Source organism: Taudactylus pleione, unplaced genomic scaffold, assembly GCF_031769625.1.
Source record: "Taudactylus pleione unplaced genomic scaffold, aTauple2 ptg000001l, whole genome shotgun sequence".
Taxonomy (NCBI): Eukaryota; Metazoa; Chordata; class Amphibia; order Anura; family Myobatrachidae; genus Taudactylus; species Taudactylus pleione.
In genome coordinates, this window is record NW_028284404.1 from 1,744,766 (window position 1) to 1,771,612 (window position 26,847).

The following is a 26,847-nucleotide window of genomic DNA, read 5'->3' on the forward strand; positions in this document are numbered from 1 at the left end:
TGTACGGATTTCATTTGTATCTCTCTCCGCCCCCTCCCCTCCTGCTTACCTACGTGGTGGCCGCGGACTGTCAGGGGCTGTGCAGCTTTATAGTACCAGGTAGCGCGGTCCCTGCACCGCACCAAGGAGGAAGTGTAATGTGCTGTGATTTAACTTAAACACCGTACATTACACCTCCTCCTCCATACCGTGCAGGGGCCGTGCAGCCTATTACTATGAAGCTGCACAGCCCCTGACAGTCTGTGGCCGCCGCTCCTTTTAAATGTTTGGGGGGGGGGCGAGCTGCCCGCCCCGTTCTGGCACCCATGGAAAGCCAGAGACCTGTCTGACTTCAGATGGATGACTAGCACCAATTATGGGGCTGGTGCAAATGCGCGCTGATAGTGATGACAGCTACTTTCACCACTGGGAGTGATTAACGTCATGTGCACTGTACTACTCCTATACTCCATATGGTTAGTATGGCAAATTCTATTACTTATCAGCTGCATTGAGGAAGGATTTGGCTCTCTCCCCTCAATGACAAGTCAGGTGGCAGCAGAGAGTAAGGGGGAGATTTGCTAATGGGTGATTGGTCAAAGTCGCTGAAGTTTTTATAATGATGATAGATAGTAATTAATGCCAAGCAAGCCTGATTTAGCATTAACTACTGCCGTTTGAAAAACTTCAGTCAAAACCATCGATCATTGGCGGCTTTGAAAATCCGACATTAAAGAAATATCTGCCCCCAAGTGTTTTATCGTTTTTTTTTTTTCCGTGATGGGAAGCTGAGGGCAAGAGAAAATATTTTAGAATCACGGGAATATTGACATGGAGAATTGCTAACATTACATGTGTAACAATAAGCCAGAAACCAGAGAGCTTTTGGCAAACATGGAGGAACGATCCTGGCAGCAATGATGGGAGGCATCTCGATGTATCTGCTAGTCTCGTTGGCACGTAATATCATCTGTATATAATTGCTACCTAATAATCATTCTTTATCCTGTAATCCAAATCAAATTCCCTCTCTAGCTCATGTGGATCATTGTCATGCGGATTAGGAGATGTCCCTTAGCGGAAGCTTGTCTCAGAGCGGTACATCTATAAAGGGTGCAGGGTGTACCCATTGCATTTACTTATCTTACAGCCGCTGGCGCCATTTTCCCAGTGATTTTATACCAAAATATGACACACGCACACCATATTTCTGAGGTAATAACTGTAATAATGCTGCTACGCCATCTTACCATAGACACTGTGCTTGCGCAAAATACACTCGTACAGTTTCAGAGTCTTATGCACATGGGCTGGAGGTGTGTGTGCTCCCTCTTTTATGTAAGTGCCCGTGCTCAGATTCCATGGCAGGAAGGGATCTCTGAAATAGGCTATTCTTAATGTGGTCACAAGATTGTCTAAGTTGTAGATAATAAAATACATTTTTATTCTTTATTACTCTGGTGTTCTGTGGAAGCCATAACATAAAGGTAAAAAGCATAGTATATGATACGTACGCATTGAGTACTAAATATTTTATTTACTGAACAAAAAGACATAAAAAAACCCAGTCAAATGTGCTTGTTGAGCCATCCTGACAGATGCGTCGATGACTTTGTTCTCATGGTTTCTATCCACTGGGACTTGAGACCAATTTGTCTTACAGCGTTCAGAGAAGGAAGATCCTGGCTGTTCCTGATTATCCTGCAATGTCAGAGAGTTACCATACAGAACGTGTTGTGTAATGAATATAATGGCAGGTTGCATACATGGAAAACACATAATATGTACTAAGCTCTGGAAAGTGATAAAGTGGAGAGTGATAAACTACCAGCCAATCAGCTCCTAACTGTCATGTCACAGACTGTTTGAAAAATGACAGATAGGATCTGATTGGATTGTATTTTATCACTCTCCCAATGTATCACTTTCCAGAGCTTAGTAGATCACCCCCATAGTATTATAACTAGAAATATACAGTAGCTGCCCTTTCGTGCAATCCTGTTCAGGGGTTCCAATTAGGTGCCTAACGCATTTCCCTGTATCAAACAGCTTTGTCAGAGCCTTTGACGAAGGTGTTTGATACAGGGAAATGCATTAGGCACCTCCTTCTCTGCACATAGAACCCGGAGGACTGACCACAGCACACTTTGGAGCTTTATCTCTAACATCAAGCAATCCACTTGTCCTAAATCACTGAGCTGTAAGATCACAGGACTAATTGGAACCCCTGAACAGGATTGCACGAAGTTGCTTATATTTTCCAAGACACCAAGGGATACCACCTGTGCTAAGGAATACAGCCATCAATTGGACATTTCTACGGCTTCCGCCTACCTGCAGGTTAAGTTAAGACTATTCCAAGCTTTCCAGCGTGATATTTATCAGCCTTCCGAGGCATGTGCATACCATATATATGGTTTCTCTTGAACCTTTATTATTGAACCTTCATCATTTGGGTTTTTTATAACCAATCTATTGCCAATAATTTCCATGAAAGTCACATGTGTATGTGTTTTTTATGTATTCGTTTAGATATTAAAATATTTTTTAGATTTAATTTATCTGCCACTGCACTTATTTATTACCTTTTTTATATATTATTTATAATTCATGGTATTTACTTATTCAATTGTTGATTTTTTAGATTGCGCTAATTTTTACATTTATCTATTTATTATATCCAATCAGATGACCTCTGATTTCTGTTAGCAGCATCTTCATATTTACATTTCTGTGACATTTCTTCACGGGACTAATAGCGTAGTCCTTGATTTTTCTTTTTATACTTTTTATTATTTACATTTATATCTTCTGGCCGCACACCTAAAGGTATTATTATTAATGGGTGGGGACAGACATAGCAGCTCCCCCTGCTGCATGCAGAAGGAATTGACTTGAAAGCTCCACAGTTCTGTTGCAATGATAAATTCCACCTTTATGCCTATACTGGTCCATGTGAAGTTAGTCCTTAGTTCTTTAGATGAATTTGACCCTGAAGTTCAATTTACCTCACACTTATAATAGTATAATAGTATGCCCTATATAATTCAGAAGTTCATAAAATATAGTCATTCAATTTCTATCTCATGCTCGCTGTCCCACCTCAGACACAACTACGTGTGCTGGCATGCAAGAAAATTTATGGTCTGTCAGTGCATGCTGGCATTTGTAGTGCCACAAAATCTTACACCATGTTTATAATGACAGTATTGTCTTGTTACCCAATGGTTTGGGATACCAAGCTACTCAGCATTGGGGCTTAACTATCTAGATGCAGGGACATTTTTTTTGCCACCCTCCTCCTCCTGGAAAATGGGACCCAATGCAGAGTACGCCGGGCTGTTATTTCACACAGTAGCCGGCGGTTTTGGGGTTTGCAAATTGCTACACTCGGATGCGGTTTGAGGGCCTGATTCAGCAAGGATCGCAAGAGATTACACGTACCTGGCCGCTGCGAGAATATGCTAATGAATGCATACGCACAGCAATCACAACACAAGATGCAGACGCCCAGCACTACATAAAGCCAGCCCACCTCCCTTTACTCTATGCTTGATCAGTACGCAGGCTAGCGAAAACACCGGTAACATCGAGAACCGTTGAACCCATATGCACAACTGTGGTAGCCCTGACCTGCCGCAACTTCCTATGTACATCGAGACGTACGGCGGTACGGTTTACAAACTTCATATTGAGACTGTGGTTCATACTTGCCTACATTCAGCTGAATGTCTGAGCACAGCGGGGGGGGGGGTGTCCAGGTTATGATGCGGCAGTGGGGGCGGGGCCATGCATTCGCTTCATTATGGCTCTGCCCCCTCTTCACAATGCTGAAAATATTGGCATTTGGAAGCAGGGGGCGGGGCCATGATGACCCGCTGTGGGGGTTTCTGTTAGTAACGTGGGGGTCAGGCGGCAGCTGGGAGGCTTGCCTGGCTTTCCAGGGGGTCGGGAGCAGCACCCGATATTCGGGAAGCTCCCGACCAAATCTGGAGGGTAGGCAAGCCTGCTGTGGTTTAGTAAGATTCCCGCAAAATCTCTTGTTGGGAGATACCAGACATCCTTCTCCCAAATTGCACATGGCTTGTTTGTATGTTTCCTAATATTCTTCTATTTCAATATTTTGCAGGCTTGCCCACCCTCCCGATTTGGCCGGGAGCCTCCCGATTTTCGGATGCCGCTCCTGGCCTCCCGGTAGCCAGCAACCCTCCCGGCCTTCCCACAGAATAAACTAAAAAACCCCGCAGCGAGGGTGCCGGTGACGCGATTCTCGCTGAATCGCGTCATCATGGCCACGCCCCCTGCTTCACAATGCCGAAAATAACAGCATTGTGAAGAGGGGGTGGGGTCACGATGACAGGATCATGTGCATCCTGAGGCACATATGGTAAATATGTTGCTGGGTTTAACGTACTGCACCGTTTAATGGTGATGTTTGCAGGTGTTATTAGAGCTAGTTCCCATTTTGTGAACCTAGCTGAGGAAACATGTCTGGTTTGGGCAGAATTCAGCAAAGCAGATACAGCATGGGGAGTATAAACAATCATTTCATGGCCTAATACTACATCATCACTCTTACTGACCAATAGAGCAGTTGCTGCTACACTTCTTAAACACGTTGGGAGTGATCTTACCACAGTGTCCAATTGTGCACTCTAGTATGCTACGGGCCTACTGGCATCACCATGTTTTTGTGTGAGGACACCTGCTGTGCAACCGTCAGCTTCCGTACAATATAAATCAAAAGGTTTTTCATAATCAGGTATTCCCAATGCAGGTGCTCTTGTCAGACTATTCTTAAGATTAAGGAAAGCCTGCTATGTTTCCTCTGTGTGTATGACACGATCGGGCTTTGAGGAAGAGACTAAGGCCATTATTCAGAGGCGGTCACAAGAAGCAATCGCTCTCTCTGAATGAGGGCGGCCGCTTCATTTTTGAAGTGCTGCCTCCTGGTCGTTAGTTAAGCTGTGGGTTACCGCCCACAGCTTAACGACCGACCAGGTCAATGGTCGCAATTGTGATCACCATCGCGACCATCGGGGCTTGCGAAAAGACCCTAAGGTTGGGTCTCGGCAACCGCAAGCCCCAGGGAGCTTTCTGCTCTGATGGAGTAGGAAGCTCCCCACTGACATCACTGATGATGTCAGTGTGGCCGCCCACAAAACGGTAGGCATTCCTTTATTAATGCCTCCATTTTGGAAACCACCCCCCCGGCCCACCAACAAAACAGGGCGAGCTGTCGATCAAAATTGACAGCCGCCCCTTTTGTAGCAAGCTCCGGAGCGAGAGAGTTTCTCTCTCACTCCGGGAGCTTGTGCACGCGCAGTGCGGCCGCTGCGCGTGCTCAGGGCTACCCATCGACCCAGTTGTGAGCACATAGGTGCGTGCGACCGGGTCTGAATGAGACCCTAAGTCCCGTAATGGTAAAGCCAAAATAGAAAAACCTGGGATCCACATTCTGCAGTATCCACACATTCCCAAGAAGGTATGGATTTGCTGTTGGTTCGGAGGCAGTGTCATGGTCTGTATGGCCTGGATTCTGTCAGTAGTCAGATGTCGTAATCCCTGTGTTAGACAGTGTCCTAAGTATTTAACACAGGACTGGCATGGCTGTAGTTTGTCCTTAGCAACTTTGTGTCCTGTTTGCGAGAGATGAAGCAATAAAAGTTTAGCATCATTTAAACGACATAAACGAACCAGAACACAACAACAAATCATCCACATACTGTATTAGAACAGATCCATTGGCAGGTTGAAAAGGTTGTAAACAGTTGTGTAAGGCCTGGGAGAAGATACTGGGGCTGTCTATGAAGCCCTGGGGCAATCGTGTCCATGTGTATTGTACCCCCCTGTATGTAAATGCAAATAGGTACTGACAGTGAGGATGAAGAGGGACAGAGAAGAAGGCAGAGCGGAGGTCAATGACAGTAAAATGGGTTGCATTTGGTGGGATCTGCATAAGAATGACAGCTGGATTCGGCACTACAGGGAATTGGCTCTCTGCTACCTTATTAACCCCTCTAAGGTCCTGTACCAGCCTATAACCCCTCCCACCACTCTTTTTCACAGGAAATACTGTTGGCTACACTCGCTGTATGGACTAAAATTCCCTGTTGTAATAACTGCTCAATTAAGGGATAAACCCTTATCTCTACCTCCTGTTTTAGTGGGTACTGGGGAATTTTTGGAGCTTGCCTACCACTTTTTAGATTTACCATTATGGGAGCTACATTTGCCATCAACCCAGTGTCCTGTCCATCTTTGGTCCAAAGTGAACCTGGTATTTGAGATAACATCTGCTCTACCTGAGATGGATTCTTATCTGGAACAGTAGAGTGAAACATTAACCTTTGGGGAGTGTCTAATATATCCCTCACCTCGTGCACAACTCTCTCTGGGATATCTAGAAATATACCATCAGTGGTACAATAAATGACACATCCCATTTTACATAACAAATCCCTTCCCAGTAGGTTAGTAGGGGCCGCTGCTGCCAGGAGAAAGGAATGCCTGGTATGCAATGGACCGATAGTAGCCTCTGCAGATTTGGTTAAAAGATAATGTTGCACTTTACCCATTACACCCATTGCTGGTACTGTTTTACTGGTCACCTGTAAATTAGATGGAGATTTTATCACTGATCTGGTCGCCCCTGTGTCTACAAGAAAAGAATGTGTAGTACCAGCTACATCAACTATCATTACAGGTTCTTCTCTAGTACCCCCAGTTAACCTGACTGGCTGTAGACTACAGGTGTGACCTGACCCCTAGAGCTGACTATCTTCTTCCAGCATAGCATTCACTGCTGCGATGTGAGCAGGTGATGGCTGGAATTGTCCTGACTGCTGTGGGTACCCCTTCTGTGGGTATCTCATGTGTTTCCTGGTTTGGTATTTCCCACTTTCTGGCCTTACAGAACTTACTTATGTGGTCCTCCTTGTTACATCTATAACACCTTAGTGGTTGACGTGTTGTGAAAGGTTGTTGTTGTGTGGGTTGGGGAATGAGGAAAGTTGTGTTTGTGTATAGGGATAAGGGTTTGTAGGTTGTGTGGGATGAGTGTATTGTGGCTGAGTGTGGTAAGAGTGCTGCAGTGTTATTTGCATTCCTTCCAGAGCTTGAATACTAACAGCCATTAGTTTCTCTGCATTTCTCTCTTCCTAAAGATGTTTTTGTCATGTTCAATTGCAGATTCCCTGAGTGTGTCTACCGTAACTCCCCTCCAACCAGGAAGTGAGGTCTGAACCCTGGCCTTTAGAGTGTCTTTAAGACCATCCATAAGCACTGTGATTGTCATTTCCCTGTGATGGGTGTTGTCTTTTATGTCCTCTATACCTGTGTATTGAGTAATAGTCTGCAGCGCTCTGATAAAATAATCTGCTTGCAGACTCACTCTCTTTCTGTTTAATCGTGAAGATTTTACTCCAGTTAACAATTAATGGGAAAAATACAGCCAATTGGGTAACAATATGGGTTATATCGTCTTGATTACCATCATCAGTTATGGGACTATCTCCATCCAATACACAGGCCGTGATAAACTTTTTCACGTTGGTATTGTGTGGAAGACAAGCCCGTAATACCACTCGCCAATCTTTATTGGTTTGCTCATGAGCATTACCCAAATCCTTTACAAATCTCTGGCACTTTGCTAGTTCTTTCCTAGGGTCAGGGAAATCTGTCATTATGGAACGTAGTTCTGCTCTTGTCCATGGACAATGCGTCGCTACATCCCTTGTGGCCACTACACCATGTGCATCCGGATTCCCATTGGGAACGGTTATTGTCTGGATGGGATGGATGCCTGCCACACTGCTGCCTTTGACCTTACTACCTGTTTGAGGGTTCAGCCTACTGCTACTATGTATGGTATTAGTAATCTCCGCTACTGTTACAGCGGGTGTTAATACTTCCTGCACTGGTTGGGCTACCTCCATTTCTGGTACTAGTGGGGCAGCTACCTGTGCTTGCTGTGGTAGTCCATTTAACATTTGTGCAACATGTGAAAGAGCGGACATCCCAACAGGTTCATCATCTGCATCATAAACATGTTCCTTATAGTTACTTAGAAGAGGGTACAAGTTACTTGTTACATTTTTATGATTTTTGAGATCGACTGTACCTTCACCCCCATCTGCATAGGGTGGTGGTGGTGCTCGTGCGCTACTAACATTACCTTCTGCAATGCTACCTCGCTGTGCGTGCACACTACTTTGCAGTGTGCACGTAATGCTATTTGCGTGCACGCTCCCTTGCGTCATGCGTGCAACGCTAGTTTGCATCGCGTGCACACCACTAAGCCACATGTCCCCCTCGTGCTGCCACAACTTCAAGCAATCATTAAACTTTACCCTTTTCTTCAGAGACTTCACTAAACATATACTGTCTCTGAGATTGTTCAGAACCTCTGAATCAAAGCTACCAATCTTAGGAAAAGGTGTTCTACATTTCTTGGTCATTTTGACCCACATGTCGCAGTAGAGAATTTCAATTGGTGAACGTTTTTCAGTGAGCTACGTTCACGCACTCCCTCCCGTTATTCACAGCAGACCTGGCGTTAGTCGGCTTGTATAATGAGGAGCAGAATAACCACCTATTGAAAATTATTCTACCTGCGATGATATTAACTCAAGCTTCCGTCGCTCGCTTCCTTTGAGTTTACTCCCACTGGAAGCATCTAGAAGTTCCAATAACTCCTAACCTTGCCAGCAGTTTCACTCCCACGACAACCCACTTCACAATCACGGTTTATATAACCATGTGGTTTGATTGCTTTGCCCAAAGAACCTAACTGGTCAATGGACTTTGTGATTAATGGGTGACGGACCAAGAAACCCCTTAGTTTCTCGATAACCACAATGTACCTGCTTTGTACACTGGCCCAGTAGTTTGTACCTACCGAGTTTATACTGAGGTTTAACAGACAGTAACCTCCACTATTTAGGCTTAACAGACAGTAGCCTTTACAATCACAACGTTTCAATTTATATACACCTTTTCTGCGCAGAAAATAGAACCTTTTCTCTTAATATGGCAGTACAATACAGAGGTTTAACAAGCAATCATGCTATGCATATAATGACTGTTTCAACACGTGGCAGCAATACAGGAAATATGTGTACGCTATTGTGCGACTTCCCCTTTTAACACAAAACTTTATCAACGAAGGAAAACAAACTTTTTCCTTCCTTGTCTCTGGATTCTAATCAGCGCTCCTTGAACTCACACAATAACGGATAGTGGTCTCTCAGCATAAAGTGGTAGCAGGTTTTCGAAGGCAATGCGTTCTTTCCTGCGTATGGTGCCTCCACCCTTTGCTGAGGGATCGATAACTGTGTATTATCATGTAAATTGGCAGCGTGATCACACTCTATGAGCCCCCAACTATGAATTCCTATTTAGCCTCTATACCCTAAAGTCGCTGTTTAGCGTTGTGTACACATATGAAATAATTGCTTTCCAGACTTTGAGTGTGGTTCTAAAGCACAAAAGTTATTATTCACATAAAAGCATATAGTTACACGCCTTGATCTATAATACAATTAGCGCAAAGGTTATACAAAATACAAGCTACAGTCGAAACATACGCATGCGCTCTGGATCCAGATTTCCCGGCATCAACTATGCAACCTACATCAACAGAAAAAGAAAGATGACTAACTACCAGTTCTAGAGTGCTTGCATATAAACCCTTGCAGAGATAGGCAATAGAATAGAACAAGTTGGCATAATCCCATTGGTTCTTCTTCCTGGTTCTTCTGTTACGATACAGTTCATAGGTCAGTTCGTATTGTAATAGTTCAGCCCTCCAACAGCTCTTTGTGTGTGTTTTCCCGCTGAAGAACAAGTCTAAACTGGCTAATAAACATTACATTACAGAGTACATTTCAATGCCTATCTCTCCATGATCTATAATCCGCAGACGCATGTTGCGATCTCCTTGCCGATGGAACCAGAATTCTGCAAATAAACAGTGGTTTAGAATGGCACCAAATGTCGTCTGCTTATCATATACTAAACCTTAGATACCAAATATATGTATTTCACAATAGACTTGATAACGTATAAAACCTCTAATATTAATGTTAGGGAACCTTTCTTCTTCCTGGTTCTGACTGTAAATGAGGCAAAGAATAATTAAGCAGCTGTGTGACTGTCCTGTCTAATATAGTTTACAAACGAAATTCAACTGTTTACTTCACTACATCTAACTGCACATGGAGACCTCTGAGGCAGTATAATGGGTACAGATAGTGAGGGATACCAGACCCTCCAACATGACCCCTTCCACAAGGTACAAAACGCTCTGCACCTGGACTTCCCACTTCATTTATGATTGCAGTCACCTGTGATGAACTAATTAAGTAATGATAAGGATATTTCTAACACAGATGACTGCAATCATAAACCAAGTGTGTGAGTCTCTCCTCTCTCTATCTGCCCCTATGTTGTCCCCACATTCCCCAAAGTGTTCACCAGCCCAGACTGTCACCCTTCCCCTAGTGTCACACAGCCCTCTCCTACAGAACACTCTATAGTAAGGGTGTGCACCGGCCACTTTTCGTGTTTTGTGTTTTGGTTTTGGATCTGGATCTTCCTTTGTGTTTTGGATCTGGATTGGTTTTGCCTAAACCACCCTTCCGTGTTTTGGGTTCTGGGTTTTGTGTTTTGGATCTGTATTTTTTTTTAAAAAAAAGCATAAAAACAGCTAAAATAACAGAATTTGTGTGTTTTTCTGCTCCTATGCTATTATTAACCTCAATAACCTTAATTTCCACTCATTTCCAGTCTATTCTGAACACCTCACAATAGTGTTTTTATATCCAAAAGGTTGCACCGAGGTAGCTGGATGACTATGCTAAGAGATACGAGTGGGCGGCACAAACACGTGGTCCATCTAGGAGTGACACTGCAGTGGCAGACAGGATGGCAGTTTGAAAAACTAGGCCCCAAACAGTACATAATTCAAAGAAAAAAAAGAGGTGCAAAATGGAATTGTCCTTGGGCCTTCCCACCCACCCTTATGTGGTATAAACAGGACATGCACACTTTAACAAACCAAACATTTCTGCGCCAGGGTCTGCCACACAACTGTGGCTGAAATGATTGGTTCGTTTGGGCCTCCACAAAACAAGCTGGCAATTAATCTGTCCCTGCACAAACTGGCTCTTCAGTGCGCTTGAATCAGGTGCATTCCCCCTCCTTTGCCTATGTCATAGGTGGATGTATAGGCTTGTATGGCCTTTTGCTGCTCCTCCATCCTCTGAAGCATATAGAGGGTTGAGTTCCACCGCGTCACAACCTCTTGCTTCAGGTGATGGCGGGGCAGGTTCAAGAGTGTTTGCTGGCGCTACAGTCTTCGGCACGCAGTCGCTGAATGGCAAAAGTGGCCAGAAATTTTTCGGGCCACCCAAAGCGTCTCCTGCACGCCCCTGTCGCTTTTCAGAAAATTCTGCACCACCAACTTTATTGTGTGAGCAAAACATGGGACGTGATGGAATTTGCCCAGATGTAATGCCCGCACAATATTGGTGGCGTTGTCAGATATCACAAATCCCCAGGAGAGTCTAAGTGGGGTAAGCCACTGGGCGATGATTTCCCTCAGTTTCTCTAAGAGGTTGTCGGCGGTGTGCCTCTTACTGAAACCGGTGATACACAGCATAGCCTACCTTTGAACGAGCTGGCGTTTCTGAGATGCTGCTACTGGTGATGCTGCTGCTGTTGCTGCGTAAGGTGATACATCTACCCAGTGGGCTGTCACAGTCATATAGTCCTTAGTCTGCCCTGTTCCACTTGTCCACATGTCCGTGGTTAAGTGGACATTGGGTACAACGGCATTTTTCAGGACACTGAGGACACTTTTTCTGATGTTTCTGTACAGTCTCGGTATCGCCTGCCTAGTGAAGTGGAATCTAGATGGGATTTGGAACCGGGGACACACTACCTCCATCAATTGTCTAAATCCCACTGCACTAATGGCTGATACCGGACGCACGTCTAACACCAACATAGCAGTCAAGGCCTCAGTTATACATTTTGCTTCAGGATGACTGCTGTCGTACTTCATCCTCCTTGCTAAGGACTGTTGGAGGGTCAATTGTTTAGTAAAAGTAGTGGTGTTCCTACTTCCTCTCTGGGATGATGAACGACTCCCAGCAGCAGCAACAGCAGCAGCGGCAGCAGGAGGCGTAGCAATGCAGGATCCTCCGGAGGAATCCCGGATAGGAGAGTCAGTCATGCCAGTGACATGACCTGCAGGACTACTTCCGATCCTGACTAAGGAGGAAATTGACGAGGAGGGAGTTGACGGTGTGGTTTGCAGGCGCTTGGATACAACAGGACAACGGGATTTAGGTGTCCCTGGACTGCTTACGGTCTTAGCCAAAGTTTCGGAACTGGACAGTAACTTTTTATGAACGCGCTGCAGGTGCCGTATAAGGGAGGATGTTCCTAGGTGGTTAACGTCCCTACACCTACTTATTTCACCTTTACATATGGTACATATGGCAAGACAGTTGTTGTCCGGATTTGGATAGAAATATTGCCAGACCAAAGAGGTGGAATGTTTGGTCTTCTGCCCAGGCATGCCCGTGATGAGCTTTTTCATCCCACGGACAACAACTGTCTCCCCCGGAGCCTGATTTAAACAAACCACATCACCATTAGAATCCTCCTCGCCAACTTCCTCCTCAGCCCCAGCTACACCAGTATCCTCATTCTGTTGTACTTCAACAGTGACATCTTCAATTTGCATATCAGCAAGTGGACTGTGGGTGCTCCTTTCAGCACTTGCAGGGGGCATGCAAATGGTGGGAAGAGCCACCTCTTCCCGTCCAGTGCTGGGAAGGTCAGGCATCGCAACCACCACCACACTTGGACTCTCCTTGGGGATTTGTGATATCTTCTTAGAACGCACAGTTCTTCACTGTGCTTTTGCCAGCTTAACTCTTTTGATTTTTTTAGTGGGAGGAGGGTTTCCATCGTCATGTGAAGCTGAACCACTAGTCATGTACATAGGGAAAGACCTTAGCCATTCCTTGCCACCCTGTGTCGTAAATGGCATATTGGCAAGTTTACGTTTCTCTTCAGATGATTTAAATGTTTTTTTCAAGGTCATTTTCCTGAACTTCTTTGCCATTTGGGATTGTATGTGCCCTCTACTATGACATTGGGCATCGGCCTTGGCAGACAACGTTGATGGCATGTTATCGTCTATGTCATGACTAGTGGCAGCAGCTTCAGCACTAGGAGGAAGTGGTTCTTGATCTTTCTCTATTTTATTTTTATCGGAGAAAGTTTGGTCCTCCATTTATGTTATATCGATTTGATATATACGGGCGGCTAAGGCGCACACAAACACAGAAATATTTTTTATTTTTGCTGGAGAGTAGTGCACTTTGTGGGTTACACCACCCTTTAAGAAATGAGCCAGCCAGCTCTTTACTTATGGGACACAGGCACACGCTTGGCGCTGCTCCTTTGTTGATGCACGTGTGGCTACTGCGCACACAATTCACAAACACAGAAAAAATTTTTTTATGTGGTTTGTTTGTAGTGTACTTTGGGGGTTACAGCACCCTTTAACGGTCAAGCCAGCCGGCCCTTTACTTATGACACAGGCGCACGCTTGGCACTAATTTGTTGATGCACGTGCGGCTACTGCGCACACAATTCACAAACACAGAAAATATTTTTTTATTTGGTTTGGAGTGTACTTTGGGGGTTACAGCACCCTTTAACGGTCAAGCCAGCCGGCCCTTTACTTATGACACAGGCGCACACTTGGCACTACTTTGTTGATGCACGTGCGGCTACTGCGCCACAATTCACAAACACAGAAAATATTTTGTTATTTGGTTTGGAGTGTACTTTGGGGGTTACAGCACCCTTTAATGGTCAAGCCAGCCGGCCCTTTACTTATGACACAGGCGCACGCTTGGCACTACTTTGTTGATGCACGTGCGGCTACTGCGCACACAATTCACAAACACAGAAAACATTTTTTTATTTAGTTTGGAGTGTACTTTGGGGGTTACAGCACCCTTTAACGGTCAAGCCAGCTGGCCCTTTACTTATGACACAGGCGCACGCTTGGCACTACTTTGTTGATGCACGTGCAGCTACTGCGCACACAATTCACAAACACAGAAAATATTTTTTTATTTGGTTTGGAGTGTACTTTGGGGGTTACAGCACCCTTTAACAGTCAAGCCAGCCGGCCCTTTACTTATGACACAGGCGCACGCTTGGCACTACTTTGTTGATGCACGTGCGGCTACTGCGCACACAATTCACAAACACAGAAAATATTTTGTTATTTGGTTTGGAGTGTACTTTGGGGGTTACAGCACCCTTTAACGGTCAAGCCAGCTGTCCCTTTACTTATGACACAGGCGCACGCTTGGCACTACTTTGTTGATGCACGTGCGGCTGCTGCGCACACAATTCAAACACAGAAAATATTTTTTTATTTGGTTTGGACTGGAGTGTACTTTGGGGGTTACAGCACCCTTTAACGGTCAAGCCAGCTGTCCCTTTACTTATGACACAGGCGCACGCTTGGCACTACTTTGTTGATGCACGTGCGGCTACTGCGCACACAATTCACAAACACAGAAAAAATATTTTTTTTTTAGCACTTGGGGGGAGCACCCCTGACAGACAGAGCACCCCGTGGACAACACTACAGCACCCCTTTAGGACTGGGACACTGCACAGGACTTTGGAGTGGACACAGCCCCTATGGACAATTGACTGCACAACACAGTCCAGCCAGCCCCTATGGACTTTGAAGTAGTGGACACAGCCCCTATTGACAACAGCAGCACAGCACAACACAGCCAGCCCCTGTGGACTTTGAAGTAGTGGACACAGCCCCTATGGACAACAGCAGCACAGCGCAGCACAGCACAGCACAACACTTCTCTGCACTACACTACACTACACTACACAGCCCAGCCAGTCCTAACTCCCACCCTCCCTCTTCACTGTACACAGCCGAGTGAGAAAATGGCGCCGACGCGGCTACCTTATATAGGATCCAAAACCCGCGAGACCAGGAAAGCGGGATGATGATGTTTTGCCTCGATTTCAGATCCGAGTCTGGCGGGAAAAGTCGAGCTTGACTTGTCCCCCAACATCCCCCCATTGTGTCAATGTGGCCAATGTGAAATTATTAGAAGGTGTAAAATGGTTGATTTGGGGGCATTGTAGGTGTAATTTGAATTTTGGCACTACTATGGGGCCTATATTGAACTAGCGGATACTATGGGGCTTACATTGTACTCGAGGCCTGATTCAGAGCCGCTCATAAGCGGCCGCTCGTTCGCTCAAGGCGATGTTCGCACAACTGTGTATGGGTCGTAATACGCATGCGTCAACCAGTCATTGCGGTCGGAATTCGTGTGCTCGTAAAGCAGCGAGGGGCTGTTAATTTGAGTGACAGAATGTACCGTTTGTGGGTGGTAACAGGGGAAGGTGCTTGAAAACGGGGGAGTGGAGAATCGAACGCAGGCGTGCCAAACGGTCAAAATGGTGTTTAATGGGTGTGCATAATTAACAAAGCAGCGTCATCGACCACGTCACTTGGTTGTCTTTTAGCCTGAACTGCTTGCAGTGATTGCGGGAAGTAAATCCTACCACAAGCACTGTGAGCAGTTCAGACGCCTTTCGATGTTCCCGATTAATCAAATAAATAGCGGAGATGACGTATGATGCAAACTGCAAAGGGGCGTCTTTACAAAATAGCGAGCACATTTTTCGGACGCTCGCTCTGACATAGAGGCGTCCACAGACCGCAAAGTGCGAGCGCTCAATTTAAATATCCGGCCCCTTTTTCAGAACGACCGTCAGCAAATAGCATCTTACTCTGAATTAGGCCCTCGGTCATTACTAGGGGGCATAAAATTAACAACCAGTGTGGGGAGAGGTCTCTCTCTTGAAGCATTGGGATGGGGGCCCCTTCAAAATGTTGCTATGGGACCCTTGAAGTTTTGGCTACACCCCTGTCCAGGCCTAATGGAAGTATACAATGCATATAAGTATGATTACAGTTATACATTACATTCGGTGTATAAGCACAGTATGCTGTGAATGCGCATTTATAGTATACGTGGGCTATACTAAGTGGTAATAACGTTAAATTCATGAACTTGATGTTGCTTATTTTTACAAGAAGCTCCCAGTTGCCTTACAGTGATTCTCTTTGGTTTGCGAGAACTAGTGATCCAGGCAGCAGGTACTGTACATGTGCGCAGCGCTGCCACCGGGAAATATGGGGCCTAGTAAAACAGCGCTCCCCGTCCGGTCCCCTTACTGCTGTACCCCCCATTCCCCCCAATAGAGGCCCTGTGTGCATGATGGAGACCATGAGTCAGAAGCCTGGCCTGCCATGGTTATGCAAATCAGTGATGTCACAGAGGCCAGTGACATCATAGCACAGGACAGCAGGTCAGGCTCACACAGAGCAGCAGACACATTATAGTTACAGATTCTTAGCGAGGTGCATCGTTTTTATTATAAGACGAATTTTCTCTAATTGTACAACTAGAGAAGCTTCTAAGAGGCTGTACGACTTAATGTGAGGCGTCATGGCCTCCCCTAGGTAAGTGAGAAGAAGCCGGGACACTTTAGCATTGGTTTTACAATTGTTGTTATTTGTTTTTGGGAGAGGGGATTGTATTATTTTCCTTATTTAAAACAGCTTGAATTATTTTTAAATGCAATAGTACTAAGTAATGTGTACATACCTGTAATATAGTTGCCTAGTTATTACAGTTAGCCGTCCAATCAACATATAACGCTAAATTCAAAATGATCAGGGGAAACAACAATTTAATAATACTCAGACATGACTCTGTAGGCAGAGCTAGTCCTGCACGGGGACTACTGGTCTCCCAATATATACTTACATATGAGAATGTTCAATGAGGTACAACCTATATGGTTACATCTCAGAGAGAAATCCTAAAAAGAAATATATTAATAACACTCAAGGGCACTTATCTGCTTATATAATCTATATACATTCTGCAGAGTTTGGTAATAATCACTTAGTCACATATAAATCTCTGCCATCATAATCGTGTTGGATGCACAGACTGTAGAATGTCATTAGCAGCTGCAGCATCATACAAATACAATACTGGGAATCTCCCAAACAGGTCTTTGCAGTGTGATTGAATTTACATACATAGAAATATGATTTGTACTGGCAGAACCTGGCTTAGGATAGTAATTAGGCACAGCATCCAGGTATTTACACACAGGATTAAGACTAATCCATATAAACTAAATTTGCCACAATGTTTGAGTCACAGGTTGGGTATATGTGTTTGTTATAAGATAGGTTAACAAGTCCCCATTATGACTGGGCTATTACCAAATGTAAGAAGACTTATCTGTAGAAAGTACCTCCAGGTAATATGTAGGAGAGGGTATGTACATGAAAGACCCCAGACCATGAGTGACAACCTGCTTCTGCTGTTACTCTGTTATACAGACCCCATCCTTTTCAAGGTTCTCATAATGTGTTACTACTGACTACTGTACGTTTCTCATGCCACACCAGTCTCCCTGCTCTCTCATCCACCGTCCTCTGTATAATGGTGTGACAGCAGAAGAAGGTTAGCATTCATGGTCTGGGATCTTTCATCTACAATCTGCCTCCTATATACTACCTAACATTGGTGTAATTACCATAGGTGCAAGGGCTGCAGCTGCTATACAGCCAAGAGCTGAGGGGGAACCCTTCCTTGTCAAAGTTACATGTATTATATATATATTTCACCATTGGGTGATACATATGAGCTGTCATATTGCATTAGTTTTGTAACAAGTACTCAGTGAAGATTACGGATTTGCATGCAAAGCAAAAATATACAAATACAATTCCGACTAACTAACACTTTGGTTTGATGCACCTGGTGCAGATGGACAGGCTCATGTATGAAAGTAAAGTCCCACATCACACACCTGGAAATACACAGGGTGTTATAAGGCAGTGCATGCATTTGCAGGCCCAGATAGCCTCAGATAGTACACTTCTGCCAATGTACCATTTACATACACAAATGTGACACCTGTAATAGGCACAGTCCTGATGTCCCCTCACTCTCATGATATTATGTAAGACATACTGTAAGTGAGATGGAGCCGAGCAGTATTCTAGGAGAAAAAACAGGTAAATGCAGTGGTTCTAGTGTCGGTTGGGTGTGGAAGTGATGCAATCTTTCATCATGCACAATTATATTTTCTAGTGTATCTGCTGCTGCTGTATACCCACAGAGGTGCAGAGTCATTGTCTGAGGGCAGTCCCAGGGACTGTGGCCTGTTGAATCACGTTTGCACATAGAAAAGTGTCCAAATTCTTGCAGTTTGTAAATGACCCTTAATGAAAGCAATCTGATTGGATTATTGCACAGTTACACGTAACCCCTATACAGTATATGTGTGCACAATCTTTACCTCTTAGCGTGTGGTTGCTGTGAAGCCTTTGGGTGGAAGTCATACATGTAGTTATGGTTTGGTTGGACATTAAGGGTCTAGTGTGGCTGTTTCTGATCCTCTGGTCTTTCGGCACCTTGCGACCCACTTCCACTAAAGCGCCAGCTCTCAGAATACACTGTATAGGACACATACATAAAGGAGGGTTATTATGATTTGCACATTTATGGCATCATTTTGTTTTTGTATCTTTGTTTAGGAAAAGAAAGCGAAAGACAAATAGGGATCCGGCTCCAAGCTCATCGCTGGACGCCGCTCCCGGTAAGAGAGGAGCCAGGAGAAGTCTTATTACACCTTCAGTAATATAACTGTAATTACACACATTGCTGGTGTCCTGAGAGCTGCCTCCTAGTAATTATACAGTGGGTCATTAATAATAATAATGCTCTTTATGGATTAGGGGTAGTTCTCCCGCACAGCTTTACATTGTTGTAAAATGATTGCTCTGTATTGTACCACAGTGCTCGGTGCAGGTCTCAGCCACTATCTAGTTACTAGGAGCTGCCATGTCTGTGTGATATTCCAGCAATGATACAGTATCCCAAATGCTGCTATTGTTGGGGAGGGGGAACCATGTCAGAACTAGTCCCATAATACAATGTTATATAAATGATATATTCTTGGGGGCTGTAAACAGGAACAATCAGACATTGTTTGGAGATACCTTTACCCTCCCCAGTAATTACAATATTGGGCACATTATGCTGGAATATCTGTAAGTGATGGTGATTACCGGTGATTATATCATACATGCCTACTCTCCCGGAGCGTCCAGGAGGCTCCCAAAAATTGTCTTGCACTCCCAGCCGCCTGGAAAAGTGGTCAAGTCTCCAGGGCGGCCACATTCCCTTGGACCCCCACACACACCCCTGCAGCGGAGGGGCAGATAAAGCGATTTGTGATGAATCGCATCATGATGGCCTTGCCCCCTGCTTCACAATCCTGGTAATCTCGTCATTGTGTAGTGGGGACGGGGCCACGATGAGGCTATTCTACCATCACGCCCCCGCACCGCCCCATGAGCCCCATCACGTCCCCCGTCCTGTTATATAACCTATGCTCCATCCCTCTGTATGCTCTGCCAGCTACAGTCCCACCAGCCCCTATTATCTTATCATTATGCTCTCCCTCTAGTCTATGAGCTCTAATTAGCGCCACCATCTACCCTCTGTCTCACAGCTGCCGTCCTTCACCAACCTTATATGTACTTGTGCTGTATTGTAGGTGTAAGTTGTATTTTGTATGATTTATATCTCTCCGGCACTACATTATTATTACTTATTTATGAACAGTTATATATATATATTCCCTATCACTTGGAGACACATTACTGCAGGGTTAATTATTTTCAATTTTTTGGCAAAAGCAAATTAACCTGCCAGTGTGTTTTTGTTTTTTGTGTTTTTTTGAGTGTGGGATGAAACCTGAGTAAACCCACCTAAACACAAGGAGAACATGCAAACTCTACACTCATAGTGGCTTGATCAGGAATCAAACTCAGGACATTATTGCATGATGACACTCATTTTAAACATGTATTGCTGGAGGTGACACACACATATAAATAGCACATCTTACAGGTAACCTCTTGTCTTGCTTCCACAGAATGCGTTTTCTGCGGCCGTGCAGAGAATGACGTGGCCAAATTTGGAGAGTTGCTAACTAATAGCAAAGAGAAGCTGACCGTCCACCACTACTGCCTGGTATATATGCTAATAAATGATTGATGAACATCAGTATACATATACAGGGTGGGACTGGCCCACAGGGGTATAGGGGAAATCCCCGGTGGGCCCCACTGTCTGAAAGCCCCACCCCCTCCTCTAGGCGTCATGCTCCAGACTGTGCACTGAATTGTACATTGTTACTCTATTAGAGGGTCAGTTACCTTGTGGAGCAGGACCCCTGATAAACATCAGTTCATGATTCACTTCTATAGAAACTACATCAAGATTTGCCTAATGGTTAGCTAAGCAAATGTGGCGGCTGTCCACACCCCCTCTATTGGATGACCACACCTCTTTGTTGGATGACCACACCCCCTCTGTCGGATAGGCCCCTATCACTGCTTTTCCCTGGTGAGCCCTTTATGCCCCAGTATGACACAATATATATATATTTCCTCCATTTTTAACTTTAGACATAGTGAATATTTTTTTGCTGAATCTTCCCCTAAGGATATGTAGATATCTGCACAGTTAATGCTAAATGCAGGAAACAGTGTAACAATGTACTCCCAGTAATAACACGGGAATATACGCTACAGACACAAGGGTATCACATTGTTATTGGGAATGCAGTACAGGTGTTAGCTCAGTGATTATACCCATAAGTACATCTCCCCTCTCTCTCTGATCCAGCTGCTATCCACCGGTATGCTGCAAAGAGGCAGAGACAGCCATGGATTCTACGGCTTCCTCTTCATGGACGTGCGGAAGGCAGCGAGACGGGCAGCAGAGATGGTGAGGGGGCTGATCATGGTGATACTTCCTCATGTTGTGTGGCCTGCGCCCAGCAAACATTCTCTTTTTATGTCACAGGAAAACTGAATTACACATATTGTGCCTGATCCTGAGTACACACATCGTCTAGTGTGTACCCAGCATAAAGTTGGGTACACACTAGGTCGACAACCTATCTGACGATTGGTAAGTGTATACTTACCAATTCATCTGCCCAATGTGCCGGGCTTGACAGCTCAAATGGGAGGGCATTTAAATCGCCCACCAAGTTGAGCTGACAATCACCGCCAGGTCTAGCTGTATGTGTACGGGTGATAGGCGGATCGTCCGTACATACCAGCAGATGGCCGATGTATCTTTCAGATATATCGGCAATCGGCTTTGCCGCACAACAGATCAGATATGGCTGTGAACGACGTCTCCTATACACATGTACACACCCGGCGATGCACTATAGATATATCACCCATTTAAGCGAGCAGGTGATATATCTATCAGTGTGTACCTGGCTTTAGAGCTGCTGTTTCCTATCTCTTCGGCTATGGAGCAGCACAGAAGGTTGATAGCAGAGGACCTGGCTATACGTGTTAATTACAGTGATGAATTTATTATTAGTAAAGTGGTTATTTATGGGTGGGTAAGGGATGCCAGCACTCAGGATCCTGGTGGTCAGAATCCCGATGCAGGCATCCCGACAGGCTTAGGATACTGACACCTGCAGGTAAGTATCCTAAACCCTCCCCCTAAACCTATCACTCCCTCCCCACAGCCAAACCTGTCCCTCCCTCCCCGCAGCCTAAACCTGTCCATCCTTCCCCACAGCCTAAACCTGTCCCTCCCTCCCCGCAGCCTAAACCTGTTGCTCCCTCCCCACAGTCTAAACCTGTCCCTCCCTCCCCGCAGCCTAAACCTGGCCCTCCCTCCCCATAGCCTAAACATGTCCCTCCCTCCCCACAGCCTAAACCTGTCCCTTCCTCTCCACAGCCTAAACCTAGCCCTCCCTCCCCGCAGCCTAAACCTGTCCCTCCCTCCCCACAGCCTAAACCTGTCCCTCCCTCCCCACAGCCTAAACCTGTCCCTCCCTCCCCGCAGCCTAAACCTGTTCCTCCCTCCCCGCAGCCTAAACCTATCCCTCCCTCCCCACAGCCTAAACCTGTCCCTCCCTCCCCGAAGCCTAAACCTCTCTTCCCTTCCCCCCTGCAGCTTAAACCTAGCCCTCCCCCAAGTGCCTAATCCTAACCCCTAGCACCCTCCCCCTATCACGCAATACTTACCGTCGGGATGCCGGTGGTTGGGATGCTGGTGCCGGGTACTAAATGGTGTCTGGATTCCAGCACTGGCATTCTGAGCGCCGGCTTCCCGACAGCTGGGAAATAAACTACATCCCATTATATATAGTGGGGAACCTCCTTACACCCATTGTTCTTCTCTTACTCACTATTGTCATTTGTCATTTATAATGTTTGCAGACCTGCACAGTGTGTAAGGAACCGGGAGCATCCATCCACTGCAGCAGGAAGGGCTGCACAGAGAACGTGCACTTCCCATGTGGCCAGGAGAAGGGCTTCATCTCCCAGTATGCCGAGCAGTTTCCGTGAGTAATCCATTTACTTCTAGGTATTGGCTACATCCCATTAGTTATAGCTAAAGTGCATTAAGTGCGAGAAATGCCATGTGCAATGTACGTGATATCATACTGTATTATTGGAGAATGTGGACGTGGGGATAAAGACTAAATATATAGATGATAGAGACCTGGCATTGAGCGTTGGGGAAAGGGGTGGTAACAAAACTTTGCTTTTGGGTGGATTGTTTAGTCTTTAAATGTAGAAGAGGTCACACATGGGGTGACAGCAGGAGGTAGCTCTATGGGAGAACATGCAGTTACAGAGGCTCTATTGATGTTTCCTTTGAAGTACTCACAATTTGTACTCTTACATTGTTCCTTTATAGATCATTTTGCACAAAGCATCGGCCCTTTCAGAAGGCTAAGCCACAGGAAGACCCCAGTGCATGCACCATCTGCCTGGAAGATCTGACACCATCTCCATCTTATGAGGTGATTAAATGCCCCTGCTGCAAACATACCTGGCTCCACAGGACCTGCGTGCAGGTAAGTTCTCACGTTACTACTTACTCCTCACCGGGACAGACTCTTATCGGAGCCAGTGTCTTGGCCAAAATAATCTTGATAAATTGCCCCAAAAGTGCGATGAGATAAGCAGGAGGTGAGCCAGGAGGAGCCCCATGGAGTGGAGGGATTAGAGGAGAATGGGGGGTGGTCACCAATATCAAATGCTGCCCTGAGGTCATGGGATATAAGAATAGTGAACTGGCCATGAGGAGGCCACCAGTGATTGTGGGGGGAATGAAGGGACCCAAAGCCTGATTGGAGAGGACCTAGGAGGGATTGGGAGGAGGGGAATGAGGTGCTGTCATTGTACACCAATCGCTCGCAGGGGCTTAGGGGTAAGGGGAGGACAGATGGGACACTACATATATCGCTCTGCATTTTATGGGTGATCTAATGCAGAAGCTGATAACTGTGTCCACTCTTTATACTGTATATGATGTTTTATGACACATGATGATGCTGCCTGACATTAGGCTGGTGTCTTATACTCACTCAGTCAGCTCTTGTGCAGGACTTTTGCTTTATAGCTGTAAGTATGTTATATATATATATATCTCCAAATGACAGCCAGCACACGCTGTATATATCAGTAAGGCTTTGTCTGTGGTGACGCCTCATTGGTGCTCAATGAACACCAAATCCACATCCAAAGTAGTTGCACAAAAGCAGAGGTCACCCACCAGGACTTCTCTTCATAGTGGTAAAACACCTACTTTACTTGTCACAGCATTGGTGCAATAATCAAGAAGGTCGATGTTTCCACCGCAAAAACGCTGTCTTTTTCAAGACACCACCAGTGCATAGGACAGGACACGTATATATATATATATTAATTAATTCGAACCTCTAACTGTACATTTATTACAGATGCAGGCACTAAGCACAGGAAAGTATTACCTGAAGTGTCCCATATGCCAGAATATGGAGCGCTTCCAGAAGGAGATGGTACGGATGGGCATCTACATTCCTCACAGGTATATTATATAACTGTTTTATTTACCTTTAACATAATACTGTAGAATCCGGCACCACCCTCACCCTCATCCCTCACTGGGCGCATCGCTAAACGGACGGGCCGACCAGGGGCATAATGAGGCTGGAGGGGACCACGTGCAGATGTCTGTGAGCCACACACCCCCCTGACAATACATGTCAGTATTCTGGCATTATACTTGGAAATGTGGTGCCAGCTACACTTATCTGGTGATCACGCCAGAAACTTGGTGCCGGCGCCACTTTGCATAATAACAGAGTAATGTTGCTGGGCAGCAGCGGGATGGACTGTACATAGGTAACTGAGATGGCTGCAAGGAGTGCGCTGTGTGTCCCCTGCACCCATTATAGAGACGCCGCTGGTGCCGATACATGTACATAGCTTACACGGGGAAGTGACCACTCACTTCTGTGGTTGTTCACCTTGTATTTCATACTAATGTAATGCTATAAGCAACATGTGCCCAATACTAATGTAATGTTATAAGCAACATGTGCCCAATACTAATGTAATGCTATAAGCAACATGTGCCCAATACTAATGTAATGCTATAAGCAACATGTGCCCAATACTAATGTAATGCTATAAGCAACATGTGCCCAATACTAATGTAATGCTATAAGCAACATGTGCACAATACTAATGTAATGCTATAAGCAACATGTGCCCAATACTAATGTAATGCTATAAGCAACATGTGCCCAATACTAATGTAATGCTATAAGCAACGTGTGCCCAATACTAATGTAATGCTATAAGCAACATGTGCCCAATACTAATGTAATGCTATAAGCAACATGTGCCCAATACTAATGTAATGCTATAAGCAACATGTGCACAATACTAATGTAATGCTATAAGCAACATGTGCCCAATACTAATGTAATGCTATAAGCAACATGTGCCCAATACTAATGTAATGCTATAAATAACATGTGCCCAATACTAATGTAATGAAATTCATCAGTTCATTATTAAGCAAGTGGCCAAATGCAGTCGTCTGTAGATGCCGCTATGGTTCTATGGGGGGAGTCAGAGGTGGGCGCTGTACTGATTTGGTAACAAATGATGAGGGTTTCTGTTATGTGCATGCATCGGTGCCACATTGTGCATCTGCGGTGATGGCGTTGCCGCTCCGGTTGAGTTATGTTGTTACTCGCAGTAACACCACAGTGTAGGTAACACTTGCAGTAACACCACAGTGTAGGTAACACTCGCAGTAACACCACAGTTTATGTAACACTCGCAGTAACACCACAGTATAGGTAATACTCGCAGTAACACCACAGTGTAGGTAACACTCGCAGTATCACCACAGTGTAGGTAACACTCGCAATAACACCATAGTGTAGATAACACTCGCAGTAACACCACAGTGTAGGTAACACTCGCAGTAACACCATAGTGTAGGTAACACTCGCAGTAACACCACAGTGTAGGTAACACTCGCAGTAACACCACAGTGTATGTAACACTCACAGTAACACCACAGTGTAGGTAACACTTGCAGTAACACCACAGTGTAGGTAACACTCGCAGTAGCACCACAGTGTAGGTAACACTCGCAGTAACACCACAGTGTAGATAACACTCGCAGTAACACCACAGTGTAGGTAACACTCGCAGTAACACCACAGTGTAGGTAACACTCGCAGTAACACCACAGTGTAGGTAACACTTGCAGTAGCACCACAGTGTAGGTAACACTCGCAGTAACACCACAGTGTAGGTAACACTCACAGTAGCAGGGGAAGAATTATGGGAGACAATGGATGTGCCTGCCGCCGGACTCCAGCTCTGAAGGGGCACCTCCTCCTTTGTCCACAACATATTCACCCCACTTAGGGCTATAACTATGTACCCGGAGAGTACCGTCACAGCCGCCCAATACATGGCACCCCTTCCCGGCACCTCAGAAGCCACCATACATTAGTGGAGAGCTCCATGTCAGACAATTAGCTGCTACCTTCATCTGTCTATAGCCTGTCTGCATGTGAATTGCTACATTACAGTGTCAGCGGCTGTGATGGGGGGCTACCAAATTATAACTTGCCTCCGGGCATCAGGGATGAATTTCCGCCACTGCGCAGTAGGAAAATCACCGGGAAAATGGCTGCTGCGCCATTTTGCTGGTGACCTGCGCATGTGCAGTAGACTCTGGCACAGACTAGTGCCAAGAGTCTACTGCTGCGCTCAGGGCACTGCCGGCCACTGGGTGGAGAGGAGGAGGCACCGGACGGAGACTGCACACAGGCCCCTCCTACTTAATATGCCCCTGTTCGCTGGCCTAGGCAGCTTAGTTGTGCTGTACATTCTGAGCAATAGTGTTTCTCAGATGTACGATGGTCCAATGCGATGTTCCTGATTTTGATCCGATGCTGCATTTTAGGATGCATACAGTGGATCTGAGAAGCCAGCAGTTGGCATCTCATTTAAGAAAATGGCACCTGCAGCATTTATATAACTTATGAGTTCTGCTCTGACCAATGACGCAACATCGATCATTCTTGCGTCCCCCTTTGAATCAGGCCTATGACTGCGGTCATGTTCCAACTGTTCTAACAGACTCCAGTGATGCTTAGCGAGATGCTAAACTCAGCCATCTTGTCCAATTTGCCAAACACTGACCCTATAATTCCTCACAGTAACTACAGAGGTGACCTCTCTATGGCAGCTGTTACACCCTGTGCCCCAGCTCACACACTCTCCTTTCATTGTAGAAAGTGTTACAGCTTCTTCCTACAGCTATAACTGATAGCCAGCCAGGTGTGCAA